Genomic DNA, 16,763 nt, shown 5'->3' with positions numbered 1-16,763 from the left:
GTTGGACTACCAGGGGAACTACGACACTCCCATAAAGCCACATCGACTACCATCTCTCACACTCTATATAAGATGTGTGATAGCACTAACGTAAACGTGAGCATACAGTTACAGTATTGTGCTTCGTGAAACTAAACTAAGCTATCCGGATTGTGATAACATATAATATATTTCATGATATTGAACATAGCAGTTTCATATTTCAAAGTAAAACATGACATGGTAATATTTTCTTGAATCTTGACATAACATGCATAATTACGGCATTTTATGTTATCATATCATAACGTAAAAATCATGCCACCGACGCCGGCATAATATGACGTACTTGTACATGAAAATCTTGCACTTGTTAACATAATATTCTTAAAACCATAGTTTTTGTACTGTTTTTATGGTTTTCCTGAAAACTGTTATAACATACTTATCTTGGAAAAATCATAATTTTTCAAAATAACACAATTTTCATGGAAATATTATACTCATGCCACACAATATAAGTAGCCTTCTAAACTCATAATATGTTCTGAAATCTTATTTTCTTATAAAATGTGTTAAAATCATTTCCCTAATCAACAGCAGTATTCTCAAACATAATTCTATAACATACATATTTTCCTAAAAATAAATGTTGTATAATAATAAATAATTTCATGAAAAAGACTAACTTAATTTATCCTCTTACCTCACTTACTGAGAAGCCTACAAGCTTAACCAAACCTACTCTTGTGGTGTTCCCAACTCAACACCCTAAAATTACATTTTTCCCAACAAAACTTCAGTATTATTCTATCTAAGCATTTTCCTCAGTCCAAAAACACCAAATACCTTATAAAACTTAAAATAACTAACTTACCTAGTTTTTGGGATGGTGCCCAAGTTTGCCTAACCAACGAACTACTCCAGCAGGCTTGAAGAGAATCTTCCTAGGAGTAGCATGGCGGTTTCCGATCGTCGAACCGACAAGAATCGAAACTAAAAATCTAGAGAGAAGTCAGAGGGTGAATTTTATGGAAAGAAAGTGAGGTTGCACGTAGGTTTCTTGCAGGAAAATGTGATTTTTGGCCTTATATAGAGTGCTATCCACGTGGCCTCATCGATGAGTCATGGCACCTCGTCGACAAGTCCAAGAAGGAGGTTCGTAGACGAACAATGCCTCTTGTCGACAAGTTTCAGGCCCTAAGAATAACCCTCTTGGTGAATTCTCATTAACGAGACATGCGTCTACGTCGACGTGCCCAAGAAGCTTGTTCATCGATGAGCACTCTGCACTCGTCTACGAGACCCTGCTGAATCCCCTTTTTTGAAAAATCATTTTCTCTCCTTTCTTTTATTATTTAATTACTATAATTCTTCGGGTCTCTACATAAATGGTGTTGATATTATGTTACAAAGCTTAGATGAGTTCATTAGGCATATACACGATTTAAAAAAAAAATGGGCAAAGTTACAGCTTTGAGTACCGAGTCGAGGGATCATACAGTGTATGAGCCTGTACCCTAACCCAACCTCGAGGACTTTCGTTTGTAATGAGTCGAATTATCTTATGCAAAAATATATATATATATATATATATATATATTATATATTACAGGATTGTGAATGATTTAAATGTGTAAATGATTTCTACTGGAATAAACTCATGTAATCACACACTGATGTAATATGATCTACCTTACTGAAAAGTGTCTCACCCCAATATACAAATCTTATTTCAGGTCCTACAGGAAACCGGTCCTAGACATCCAAGGAGACTCTAGAGCGTAGTATTTTTGTTAGTTTATCCAAGTTCTTGTATATGTACTGGGCTTTGGCCAGGATATCTTTTGAGGTTTGTAATAGCAGGTTATGTTTTTAGTATGTATGGATGTATGTGAGGAAACAGTTAGAAGCTCTAGTAAGTTTTATTAGATGATGTATGTTTATGTCTTCTGTTGTGTATGAATGTGAAGTGTAATATGAAACACTTGATTTCCCTTATTTGGACGAGTAGTATATGTATGGTATTAGAGATATGCATGTTATGTATGTATAGTAGCACTTCGGGCCCACCTAGAGGGTCGGGGTGTTACACATGGTATCAAAGCATTTACCAGCTGAAATTGTGATGAAGTTCACATTGCCTGATTATGGAAATGTTCAGAGCTTAGGTTGTTAGGTTCTGCGGACTAGGTTAGATAGCTTTACCAGAGTATAGGATGGGGATAGGACTTACGAGTTTTGCTTCGTAGACCTGGAGACAAAAATTCCATTGACGGACTTCTGTGTTTTTCTAGATCAGTCGACAAGTTTGGAAAATCACGACAATCCATTGACGGTTTTATTTCTGAGTGGAGGGGCGGAACTTGAGTTAGAATGAGAGTATTAGGTTAGCAGAGTATGTCATTATAAGGAATGTTAATTCATTGAAATGAGTTTTATAGTATTGTAATTGTAGCAGATATGTAGGGTACGAAGATTCTAAACAATTTTCTCAATTGTTTCTTCAAGATGGAGTCCAGGGATAATACTACTAACGCCGGGGGCAATAGCAACAAAGGGGCTAGCCATAAGGCTAGAAGTGACTCCATAGTGGTATTGTGGGACTTCGCTCAATAGCTTATGATTGAAGTTGTAACGACCTACCTATTTTACTATAAATTTTTTTTTTCATATAATATAATAATCTTGACAAAACATGATCAACCTGAACCCGTGGGTACCAGGGATAAGCTTGTCACGTAACCTTGATTCCTAAGCAGCAGGAAGCATAATTTACAAACATGTCATCCAACCAACCACAATATTAGAGTCCTACTAAAACTGTTATATATACAATCATCTATCAGAAGACCAAAAAGTAATCTAAGGCCACCTCCCAAAAATAAATTTTTGACCCTAACTCAACAACTCACCCTTCTGACGGGGTAACTCGGTCGGACTCTACTGTCGTGGAGCTCTATCTACTCCTCTACTTGGATTCCCTGAAATGTTTAAAATGCTGGGGTGAGACACCTCTTAGTAAGGGAAATAAACTAATATTAGTGTGTGACAACATGAGTATGTTCGTGTTATACATATAAATAGTATAATAAGCATGTTTGATAAAATCTGTCGGTAGAAAAACTGAGTAGATTTGTCATATCATAATATGGCATACTAGATTTCTGTATATGAAAATCATCTTATATAATTGTACAATACTGAAATAACACCCAGGATAGATAGTTAGCTGATGTTATATCTTACCCCCACATGACTAGGTTGTGCAGCCTGAAGGAGGGACTTAGCAATGGTTGACCGACCATGCTAGATCAATCATAAGTCTATAAGTACGATGGGTCTGTCCCTCCTGATCCTGGACTGTCAGGGGAACAACTCCACTCTACACTAAAGCCACATCAACTGTCATCTTCCACACTACTGGTCGTGTGGTAGCACTATCATATTTCTGAACATATAGCTACAGTGTCGTGCTCCTGAAAACTGAACTAAACCATACCATCCGGGTTCTAATACATATAATATATTTCATATACTGAACATAACTATTTCGTATTTCATAATAATATCTGACATAATAATATTTCATGAATTATGTCTTCTCATACATGATTATGGCATCTATGCCAACATGAATCACAGCATCTACGCCAGCATAACATAACATTTAATCACGGCATCTGCGTCGGCAAATCATAATATACAAAACATGATTTTCTCTATACTGTTACACATTATTTTCATAAAAACATGGTTCCTGTATTGTTTTATAATTGCCCTGAAAACTATTATATCATGCTTGATTTGGGAAAACATATTATTTATACATAATTACATGGAAATTTCAACTCATATCACACAGAAATGGGTAACATTCTGAATATAAAATATGTTCTAAAATCATAATTTCTGATAAAATACGTTTAAATCATATCTGTGTTCATAGCAGTATTTCCCAAACATAATTCTATGTTATACATATTTTCTTGAAATTAAAGACTGTGGAATAAAAATAATTTCATGAAAAATTTTGACTTAGTTTATCCCCGTACCTGGCTTACACCCAATCCCACAACACCCTGAAATTTACATTTCCCCCAACAAAACTTCAGTGTAAACTCATCTAATACCTTTCATCAGCCCTAAAATACCAAATACCTTAATAAATATTAAAATAATAAACTTACCCAAATTTTGGGATGGTGCGCCCAAGTTGGCCTAACCCACAAATCACTCCAGTAGACTTCTAGAGAATCTTCCCAGGAGTAACGTGGCGGCTTCAGATCGTCGAACCGGCAAAGGATCGAGCCGAAATCGAAGAGAGAAGGAGGAAGGGACGAAAAGAGAGAGAGAGAGAGAGAGAGAACTTTCCTGCATGATTCTCTCGCCAAAAATGAGTTCCTGACTTTTTATAAAATTGCTTGTCCACGTGGACTCATCGACGAGCCACAACTCCTCATCGATGAGTTAATGAAGGGAGCTCGTCAATGAACATCGTATCCTCGTCGACTAGTTTCAAAGTCCAAAAATAGTCTTTTCGGTAACTTCTCATCAACAAGACGCATGTCCCTGTCGACGAGCCCAAGAATCCTGCTCTTCGACGAGCACCTCTTCACTCATCGACGAGACCCTGCTGAAATCCCTTAAGAAAAATCTTTTTTTCTCTCCTTTTTATTATTTAACTGTTATAATTTTTTGAGTCTCTACATAAGTCGTGCGAACTTCTAGGTGACAAGATCGTCCCATAGCTAAGCTGGGATGTTTTATTGACCAGTTCACCCGACTGAAGCCTCTTACCTTCACAAGGAGTGCAAACCCAATCCGAGCAGAGAATTGGATCAGTGAGATCGAGAAGATCTTGGTTGTTCTATGTTGCATGGAAAAGTAGAATGTGGCTCATGCAACATTCAAATTTACTGGAGAAACCAAGAGGTGGTGGGAGTCCGTAAGGATGCTGGAGGATCATCAACCGGTACTAGTGGTGATGACATGGGGCTGTTTCAGAGAGGTGTTCTTTGAGTGGTACTTTCTAGCCACTGTCAGAAACGCAAAGATGGAGGAATCTATGATCCTAACTAAGGGGCAGCTGATAGTTCAACAGTATGCCACCCAATTCATGGAATTAGCATGTTTTTCTCCTTTTATGATACCGGATGAAACGAGGAAGGCCTGGAAGTTTGAGAGGGGTCTGAAGAAGGAGATATGGAAGCAGACATCGATACTGCAGCTTCAGAACGTTGCTACTCTAGTGGATAAAGCCATTGTGGCAGAGGAGAGCATGTAGGAGGACTCGGAGGTTCAAATCCCGAAGAAAAGGCCAGCGCCTCCTAGTTCTTATTCAGGTGCAAGGTAGGGCACTTGGAAGAAATATAGTGGCGGCGAAGGCCAGCGGCGAGAGACTGGCGATGGTACATCTCAAGGTACCACATCCTCCTCATCTTGTCCCACTTGCGGCAAGCAACATGCAGGGAACTGCCTAATGGTTTCAGGTGTTTGCTATCGGTGTGGTAAGCTAGGACATCTGATGCGTGATTGTGGCATGCCAAGGAGCAAAGCACCCCAACAGTAGCCATATAGAGGAGGTACTCAAGCACCATGTGGTGTTCATTGATGACATTTTAGTCTATTCAAAGAGCCTAGCAGAGCATGAGACTTATATGAGATTGGTTCTTTAGGTACTCAGGGAGAAGAAATTATTCGCTAAATTGAAGAAATGCGAATTTTGGCTGGAACAGGTTACATTTATAGGGCATATAGTGTCCAAGGAAGGAATATCAGTGGATCCAAGCAAGGTAGAGGCGGTAGTTGACTACGTAAGACCGAGGAACGTGCATAAGGTTCGAAGTTTCTTGAGTCTGGTCAGGTATTATTGTCGGTTCGTCGAGGGCTTTTCTAAACTATCAGGTCCTCTGATGCAGCTTACAAGGAAGAATAGTAGGTTTGAGTGGACTGGGGAGTGTGAACTGAGCTTTTAAGAGCTGAAGCAATGTTTAGTTGCTACTCCAGTATTAACCATTCTGTCAGGGGATGATGGTTATGTGATTTGAAGTGATGCATCCCAGAAAGGACTTGGGTGTGTATTGATGCAACGGGGTAAGGTTATCGCTTATACTTCTCGCCAACTCAAGGAATACAAGAAGAACTACCCTACACATGACTTGGAGCTTGCATCTGTTGTTTTTGCATTAAAGATCTGGCGACACTACCTATATAGTGAAAGGTGCGAGATCTTTACGGATCATAAGAGCCTCAAATACTTCTTCACCCAGAAGGAGTTGAACATGAGGTAACACAGATGGCTTGAGTTGATTAAAGACTACGATTGCACCATTAGTTACCACCTAAGAAAAGCTAATGTAGTAGCTTATGCGTTAAGTCGAGAGTTAGTGGACGTGTCAGTCTCAGCCGTTGTTATGTAGCCTCAGATCATGATGGATCTGGAGAGGTTAGGGGTGAAGGACAAGGATCCACAGGCATTCATTGCCAGCTTAGTTATTCAGCTAGTTTTGTAGGAGAGAATCAAAGTAGCTCAAAAAGAAGATGTAGAGCTGATAGAGATTATGGAAGGGGTTCAAAATGGTTTAAAGCCGGAATCAATATCTCATGCGATGGGATATTAAGATTCCATACCAAGATCTGCGTACCGAGTGACGTCGATATTAAGCAGGTCATTCTAGAGGAGGCACATCGTTCACTCTACATATTACATCCAGGGAGTATAAAGATGTACAGGGATCTGAGGGAATCTTTCTAGTGATCTAACATGAAAAGATAGATCGCCCGTTTTGTAGAGTAGTGTCTAGTATGTCAATAGGTCAAAGCAGAGCACCAGAGGCCACTGGACCACTTCAGCCACTTGACATTCCCAAGTGGAAGTGGGAGCATATCTTGATGGATTTTGTATCGGGGCTACTTGCAGTGGTGCATGGACAGAATGTCATATGGGTTGTAGTGGATCAGCTGACAAAAACTACACACTTTATTCCCTTCAGAGTCAGTTATTCCATGAATAGGCTCGCAAAGCTATATGTGCAAAAGATTATATGACTCCACGACATTCCAGTTTCTATCATTTCATATCGAGGCCCATGATTTACCTCTTGTTTTTAGAAGAGTTTGCAAGATGCCTTGGGATCACAGCTCACATACAGTACCTCATTTTACCTGTAGACTGATGGACAATCCAAGAGAACTATTCAGACTTTAAAGGATATGTTGCGGGCGTGTGTACTAGATTTTAGGAATAGTTGGATTCGGTATCTACCACTCGTGGAGTTTGCATATAATAACAGTTACCAAGCCAGTATAGAGATGGCACCATATGAGGCTTTGTATGTTCGCCGGCATTGATCTCTGTTGTATTGGGATAAGCTAGGCGAGCGACAGATTTTGGGACCAAAACTAATTTAGCATACCTCTGCAAAAGGTCGAGCTTATTAGGGAAAGAATCAAAGCAGCACAGAGTTGACAGAAGAGTTATGCAGATACTCGCCGATATGAGTTAAAGTTCGAGGTAGAGGATATGATATTCCTAAGGATCGCCCTGATGAAAGGGGTAATGAGGTTTGAGAAGAAAGGGAAATTAAGTCCTCGGTACATTGGGCCATTGAAGATCTTGGAAAGGATAGGTCCAGCTGCTTATCGAGTGGTGTTACCCCCAACACTATCTAGAGTTCATGACGTGTTTCATGTATCAGTGCTGAGGAAGCACGTGCCAGACCCTTCGCACGTACTAAGTCATGAACCTCTGGAGATCGGAGATGCATTAGCATACGAGGAGGTACCGGTTCAGATTCTGGATTAGAAGGTGCAAAAATTGTGTACTAAGGAGATACCATTAATGAAAGTGTTGTGGCATAACCACACAGTTGAAGAGGCCTCATGGGAGTTAGAGTCAGAGATACGTCAAAAGTATCCTCAATTATTTAGAGATGTTCACAACTAGATAGGTAAGTAGAATGGTAAGTAAATTGTTTATATATATGTTTAATAGGGTAGATTTGTTCAGGTTTAGAGTATGTATGGTCTCCAGGAGAGTTTTGTATGGATATTGTAATCTCCCAAGACATTATGTGTAACCACGGTATTCCTCCACCATAAGAAAGGGCAGATAATAAATTTGGGATAGGGCTGCTATGTAGGTGGTCGTCGGCTCTTTCTAGAGTCAAAGTAGTGGTAGTTTAGATGATGCGAAAAGAAAATAATTAGCAAATTTTGAGGACGAAATTTTTATAAGGAGGGGTGATTGTAGAAACCCAAACCCATAAAATAAGGAAATTAAATAAGAAAAGGAAAAAAAGGAATTCAGCAGGCTTCGTCGATGAAGCCAATGTTCTCGTTAACAAAGGCCCTTCAGTGCTCCGCCGCTGAAATTCAGAGTCTCGTCGACAAAGAGATCCAAAAAGTCTAAAAATATCAAGTTTAGGGTTTGTTGACAAAGCCCTTCATTTATCAACAAACAGCCTTCTATGGTTCGTTGACGAAGGCGCCATTTTGTCAACAAATTTGACCGGATCAAAGGGTCTATAAATAGGATATTTTGTTTGCTTCTTCATTAAGAAACTTAATTCCTCTCTTTTTCTCTCTAGAACCCATGCCCAACGTCTCTCTTTTTCTCTTTGATCTTTCGCCGTTCATTGGTTGTTTCAATGATCAAAAGTTACCACGAGGATCAAGGAGCGAATATCTACAAGTTCAACAGAGTAGATTCTTGATCTTGGTTTTCGAGCGTCCCAGGTGTTTTTCAAGAAATAGGTAAGGGGATTTTTTTACATCAGTCATTTTCAAAATCTAAACCGTTAGAACTGTAAGTTATGATATTATGTACAATATGACTGCTTATTTGGAAAATTTCAGCAGATGGAATTGTCGGTTTTTTGATTTTACGATTTTGGTAAAAACTAGGGTTTTGGGGTATGGCCTCCATTTTTCCTAAAACTCATTTCTTTGCATTGAACCTAACGTAGGAGGTGCTTGAAACCCTTGTTTTCGATTTAAATTATGTTTTTTTTCTAACCATATGCTATACTAATGTTTTTTAAACTAAATGAGTGTGGCATGAGAAGTTAAATGGAAATATACTCAACTGAGAAATATGATTACGAGATATAGGAACTGGAGTTTCAAATTGTTATCAGAAAATGTAGAAAAGAGATGTCAGTTAAATACCAAGAGATGTATGTACCAAGGTTAAACTGAGAGCTGTGTGTTCCTGTCTATGCCAATGAATGAAATAACGAACGAGCAAATGAATGAATCAATGAAATGTGAAAATACTGGAATTGCTTAAATGCTTTATGAATGAAAACAGGTTACTGTGCTTTCAATATAAATTGTATATATGATATATGAACCACTTGAGAAAGCTCGTTACCAAGGAAAGCACGTTATCGTTGCTAGCATGAGAGATACAATGCAACCACACGTAGTTCTTGAGTGTGGGTATCGAACTAGTCGACTTGGTAAGAAGGGTCACTCGTTAATCATGGACCAAGGTGGCGTAGGCCAAGTCGGACTGGAGAGAGTAGCATGACTAGCCTAGTGCCCCCAAGTCTAGATCAGAGCATTATAAACGCACAACTCGTACCATGGGGGAAGTAAACGGTATTGATATGATGTTGCAGAGTTGAGATGAGTTCGTTAGGCATATACATGATTTAAAAATAAAATGGGCAAATTTACAGCTTTGAGTACTGAGCCGAGGGATCGTACAGTGTATGGATGTACCCTACCCCCAACCTCGAGGACTTTCTCTTGTAAGGAGTCGAATTATCTTATGCAGGAATATATATATATATATTACAAGATTGTGAATGATTTAAATGTGTAAATGATTTCTACTGGACTAAACTCATGTAGTCACACAATGATGTAATATGATCTACCTTACTGAAAAGTGTCTCACCCCAATATACAAATCTTATTTCAGGTCCTACAGGAAACCGGTCCTAGACGTTTAGAGGGACTCTGGAGCGTAGTGTTTTTGTTAGTTTATGTAAGTTCTTGTATATGTACTGGGCTTTGGCCAGGATATCTTTTGGGGTTTGTAATAGCAAGTTATGTTTTTAGTATGTATGGATGTATGTGAGGAAATAGTTAGAAACTTTGGTAAATTTTATTAGATGATGTATGTTTAAGTTTTCCGCTGTGTATGAATGTGAAGTTCAATATAAAACACCTGATTTCCCTTATTTGGGCGGGTAGTATATGTATGGTATCGGAGATATGCATGTTATGTATGTATAGTAGCACTCCAGGGCCACCTAGAGGGCCAGGGCGTTACACTAATATATATAATAAATATCTTGCAAAGTGTAGTGTCAGAAAGATGTCACTTGCCACGTGTTGACCATCGAGGGGGTGGATTGATATGACCCAGATTGTTGACGTGGCTCGATCTCAACCATTACGGAGGAACATAGATCGAACGGCTCACAAGAGGCCGTGTAGCACATGAAGGTGCGGATGATGGCATGCCACGTGTTGACCAGCGAAAGGGGAGATGGAAGGTGAACCAGAACAAAGACGTGGCACGATCCTGTATGTTGTGGAGAAACTCATATCAAACAGCTCATAAAAGGCTACATATCATATGAGGGTGTGGAGGATGGCATGCCACGTGTCCGTAGTTAAGTGGCACGTCAAATGTGACCCGGATCGGACACGTGGGCTTATCGTGTCCATTGCCACGAGGGGGCGATCAGATGGCTCTTAGAGAGCCGCGTGAGGCTAAAAGGATGTGGAGGTAGAGATCGAGTGGGGAATGGAGATCGAGGGGACTTCTAATACAGTGTAATTGCGGCCATTGCTGGGGAGTAAAGATCTTATGGCAGAGGTGAGACGCGCTCAGATTATTGACATGGCTAGATCTTAGTCATCCCATAAAAACACGGATCATGCGGTGGCTATCAAGGCATCCTCGAATTGCTGATGTGGCTTCATCTGAAACATAGACAGAAGGCTCAAATCGAACGGCTCTGAAGGTAATCGCATAGCCTTCCGATCAAATGGGCAAAAGTTTGCCACATGCTTGAATCCTACAGTCCCAAGGTCTGGGATATTTAAACCCCAAAATTTCCCTCTTTCTCATTTCTTCATCTCTTTCTCAAATACTCTCTTCCCTATCTCTTCTCTCTTCCCTTTTCTTCGTTCCCTGTCCTTCTTCGAGCATTCTCAAAAACCCTAGAGTTGTTTAGATCTTCCTCCTTCTCTCTCTTCTCACCAAAGCTCCTTCTACTTTCTCTCATTCTCTCCCTCAAAAACCCTCTCTGCTCTCTTTCTTTCACCTACTCGAACGATCTAAAACCCCGGTTCAGATCTCTCATATTCCCTAAAGCTCTCTATTCTCTCTCTTTTTGAAAACTCGAGCGAATTGAAATCCTGGTTGAGATCTTAAACGACCTCAAACCCTTGCAGACCCTCTTAGTTTTCTGAATGATCGAAGCCCCTACTTCGTTCACCTTTACAACGGTGATAATAGACTACCTAAAGATGCCCCTGCCATGGCGAGGTTCGATCCAAGACCTAGAAGGGGGCCGGTTAAGCTAAGTATCTATTTCATTTTTCTGCTCTTTTCTGAAACCTATTGTTGCCATGTGTGAATGCTTGCTTGCGTATTTCATCTTTGTGTGTGGATCAAGTGATGTTTGTTGGCGTTTTGCTTGAGTGATTATAAGGTTTCTTGGTTCGAAGGTTAGGGTTCAGGGATGAGTTTGACTCACCTAATCCTTAACTCGTTGAGTGGTTACGGGGTTGACTCACCCAAGTCGACCCCATGGACTCGAGTGGGCCTATTAAGCTCTGACACGTGTTGGGTTTGGGCTTGAAATGATGGGCTCGGAGTTTAAATACATTTGGTGGGCTTTGGATTTTAAACGAGTTTGGGCTTGTGGTTTTAAAACATGTAGGCTCCGATTTTTTTATAAAAAAAAATTATTGGGCTCGGGTTTTGAAAACATGGTGGGCTTGGTTTTAAAACACGATTATTGGGCTTTGTGATTTAAAAATTTGGTGGTTGCAAAAAAATTTGGCTTTGGGTTCTTTTTGGGCTTTGGGATTCACTTTAAAACACAAGTGGACTTTCGTTTTCATTGACACGGACAAGCCTCGGGTTACTTTTAAAGTGGGCCTCATGTCTTTTAAAGTGGGCCTCGAAAATAAATAAGCTTGGTTTTTCTTTTTAAATAAAAATAATCTTCTAGTTTCTCGGGATTAGAAATTGTGACGAAGATATTTTTGGAAATCTCCCCATTTTCAAATCTGTCCCAAGATATTTTTTTCGCGACCTCACGAGCGCAGATAGGTGCAGCGTCAATAGGTGGCATCGAAGACCATCCGGATCATAAGATGTGATGGCGCCTATAAATGGAAGCGCATGCGCGAAGGTTAGTCACTCAAGACATTAGTTTGATTTAGTTCTTCCATAATTTCCTAATTTCACTTAACAATTCTTTATTATCACCATGGCGGGATCCTCATCTGCCAACCGAGTTCCTGGCCTAAATAAGGCACCAAAGGTGCCAATCTGCCCTAATGCTTTATGGTTCGAATACTGTAATGAGGTAAAAAAATACCCTTGGCACATTTCATTTTTCACCTCAACTCCAAAGTGATATGATGAGGAATGAAATGGCAATGGTCACAATGTCCGATACAGGTGCAGTTACTCAAGCCCTTTCTCTCAGTGCTCAAGTGGTTACCTCGATATCTCACTTAACCCGACGTTTGCAGAGCCCGAACCATATTGTGACCCGTCTCTAATATGAAATTAACCTTATGCAGCAGAAATCCCGAGAAGACCGGCAAACAATGAAAGACTTAAGGCAATAAAATAATGTGCTGAGACAGAAGGTCTAGGAGCTGAGAAAGCTGGCGGATACCTACTCCTGTGATCTCGGGCCTAGAATAGCAAGGCTAGAGAAAAGCCGCGAGGACTTCTAGCAGGGGCATAAACGGCTCAAAGCTATAGTGCAATGAAAAGGCAAGACCTCTTGCTTTTCCACTTAAGAGGGAAGGTGAAAAAGGCATGACAGAGGTAGATGACTCAATGGGGACCTAGGTCAGTGCCCCAATTTCAGAGTAGATGGCTCGACTTAGGTCAGGGCCAGTCCCCCCAATATTCAGACAAGGATTAAAAGAGATGTACAAAAACCTATACCACAAGACAAGTATAAATGAATGACACTATGTATGTCACTACTCATGCTGCTAGAATGCAAGGATGTATGCATGTTGCTATTTGTGCAAGACAATTGCATGACTTAGGGGGAGTTTTTGTATTGCACACACACTCATTGTGCTCACTCATCCTTTTGCTTAGATCTGTATTAAATTTTTCTATGGCGTGTGGATTAAAGTATGATGATTGTATTGAATATCTTAAATGAAAATATGTTATTTAGCCACAATCATTTGTTTTGTCATATGATCTTGTATTTAATTGTCTGAACTATTTTAGGATCTATATGGTTGGTTTTTCTAGTTATAATTTGGGATATGCTTAAATGTTTACCGGAAAAACATAGCTTGAAGGCTATGACCTTGGATGGGCTCGTTGGATCTCTCCTCTCCTACGAAATGGCTATCAACGAAACGAATAAACGAGCAAATTAAAACAAAGAAGGCCACTGCTCTCAAGGCTTCTCCAAAGAGCTCCATTGACGAAGATGATGAGGATACCAATGAGGACATGGCCCTACTAACGAAAAGATTCGGTAAGTTCTTCAAAAAGATTAGGAATTTTGCTAGAAAGTTTCGAGGCTCAAGGATGGAAAAAGGATAATCAAGCAAGAAAGACCAAAGGTCAGATCCCCCCACTTGCTACAACTGCAAAAAGGTTGGCCATATCAAGCTAGAGTGTCCCTTGCTGAAGAAGGACTCCAAGAAGAAAAATAAGGCAATGAAAGCCGTCATGTGGGACGAGTCGAGCTCCAGTAGTTCAGACAGTGATACAAGTGATCATGAAGTTACAAATCTTTGTTTAATGGAACTTGACGATCACAAGGTACAATCTTCTTCTTTTACGTCATATAGTGATTCCAATGATGATTCATTTAATGATTGCATGCCTTCATATGAAGAATTGCAAAAATAACTACTTCATGCACACAAAATTCTTGTTAAGATTACTAAAAAGAACACTTTGTTGAAAAATGAAAACAAAGACTCAACAAAAAATTTAGAAAACTTGAAGGAGTGTTATTCCACTTTGCTGAAGGATAAGGATTTGAAAATTGCAAACTTGGAAAGAAAACTAGAAGACGATTCCAAAATTATTTACAAGTTTATAAATGGAAAAAGTAATTTTGAAAAACTCTTAAGTGCTCAAAGGAGGTCTTTGGAAAAGGGAAGAATCGGTTTTAATGGCAAGGAAAATAAGAAACAGAAAAATTTGTATATGGGCTATTTTGTGAAAGAGTCAAAATCTTATATCCCATCAAATGATTCCTATACATATACCACATGCTATTTATGTAAAAAGAAAAGTCACATAAAATTTGATTGCCTATTCAAAAACAAGGATATTAAGACAAAAATAGTTTGGAAAGTAAAAGGTGAATCCAATGCTAACCCAAAAGGACCCAAGAAAATTTGGGTACCAAAAGTAGTGACCTAAATTCCTTTTGTAGGTATGCTTGAGGTCATCCTCCTCAAAAGATAAGTGGTACATGGACAGTGGATGCTCGAGGCACATAACGGGAGACAAATCAAAATTCACATCCATTACGCCAAAGGAAGAAGGATATGTCACCTTTGGAAATAATGCCAAAGGGAAAATTATTGGAGTTGAGAAGATCAGTAAGGAACCCTCCCTTACTATTGATAATGTATTACTTGTTGAAGGATTAAAACATAATTTATTGAGTATTAGTCAACTGTGTGATAGAGGCTTTAATGTTGCCATCAAATAGGATAGTTGTATTGTTGAAAATTCAAATGAACATGAGGTGCTTTTTGTTGCAAACCATTTTGAAAATGTTTACACCATTAGTTTTGAAAACTTAGCTTCACAAAACGTAAAATGTTTTCCAGCAGTTAGTGAAGCTAGTTGGCTATGGCATAGAAGACTAGGTCACGCTAGCATGGATCTTCTTTCCAAACTAGTCAGAGGTGACTTAGTTAAAGGCCTACCTAAAACTAAATTTGTAAAAGACAAGATTTGTGGTGCTTGTCAACTTGGTAAACAAACCAAGTCAAGATTCAAAAAGAAGCAATTTATCTCCACTAGTAGGCCACTACAACTGCTTCACCTAGATTTATTCGGTCCAACTCAAATCTATGATCTAGGGGGAAAGTCTTATGCTTTTGTTATTACTGATGACTTCTCTAGATTTACATGGGTTCTATTTCTAGCATCTAATGATGAAGTGTGTGAGAGGTTTGCCAATTTATGTAGAAAACTCCAAAATAATAAAGGTTATACAATCACATACATACGAAGTGATAGAGGAGGAGAATTTAGAAATAAGGATGTGGAAAACTTTTGTGATATTTATTGTATATCACATAACTTTTCAACACCTAGAACTCCTCAACAAAATGGTGTAGTTGAGAGAAAGAATAGGTCTTTGTAAGAAATGGTTAGGTTAATGATAAATAAACATAACCTACCAAAATATTTTTGGGCCGAAGCGGTAAATACCGTTTGTTATGTTATGAACAGAGTTTCAATTAGGCCAACTCTCAACAAAACCTTATATGACTTATGGAAAGGTAAAAGACCCAACATATCATGCTTTCATGTTTTTGGGTGTAAGTGCTTCATCTTGAAAGATAAGGAAAGTTTAGGAAAATTTGAGGCAAAATCGAATGAAGGAATATTTCTTGGGTATGCCCAAGACAACAGAGCTTTTAGAGTCTATAACAGAAGAACCTTGACTATCATGGAATCAATAAATGTTGTGTTTGATGAATCAAATCCCTTCTCCAAAAAGAATATCAATGATGATCTAGAAATAAGAAACGGCTTAAAGAACTTAACAATTAATGATGGTATAAAAGAAAGCATTGAAATCAAGGAGGCATCCGATGATGATAAACAAGTAGAAAGTGATATTCATGAATTGCCTAAGGAGTGGAAATTTGTGAAAAATCACCCAAAGAATCAAATCATTGGTGAACCTTCATGTGGAGTAACCACTCATTCATCTCTTAGAAATATGTGTAGTCACATGGCATTTTTATCTCAAGAAGAACCTAAAAATGTTCATGATGCAATAGAAGATGAATCTTGGGTGTTATCAATGCAGGACGAGTTAAATCAGTTTGAGAGAAACAAAGTCTAGAACTTGGTTCCTAGACCAGATGATCACACCATAATTGGAACCAAATGCGTTTATCAAAATAAGAAGGATGAAAATGGAGTGGTAGATGGAAATAAAGCTAGATTAGAAGCATAAGGCTATAACCAAGAAGAAGAAATAGATTTTGAGAAAACATATGCACCAGTTGTTAAGATGGAAGTCATTCGCATGTTGTTAGCTTATGCATCCTTCAAGGATTTAAAATTATATCAAATAGATGTCAAAAGCGCATTTTTAAATGGCTACATCAATGAGGAGGTGTATGTTGAGCAGCCACCAGGTTTGAGAACCATAAATATCCCAACCATGTGTTTAAACTAACCAAAGCCTTGTATGACTTAAAGCAAGCTCCCAGAGCTTGGTATAAAATGTTAAGTGGTTTTCTCTTGAATAATATATTTTCAAGAGGAAAGATTGACACAACCCTTTTCATCAAAAATTGAAAAGGAAAACATGTTCCTTGTCCAAATACATGTAAAT

Source organism: Malania oleifera, chromosome 3 (genome assembly GCF_029873635.1).
Source record: "Malania oleifera isolate guangnan ecotype guangnan chromosome 3, ASM2987363v1, whole genome shotgun sequence".
NCBI classification, from domain to species: Eukaryota; Viridiplantae; Streptophyta; class Magnoliopsida; order Santalales; family Ximeniaceae; genus Malania; species Malania oleifera.
This window is presented reverse-complemented; position numbering follows the sequence as displayed.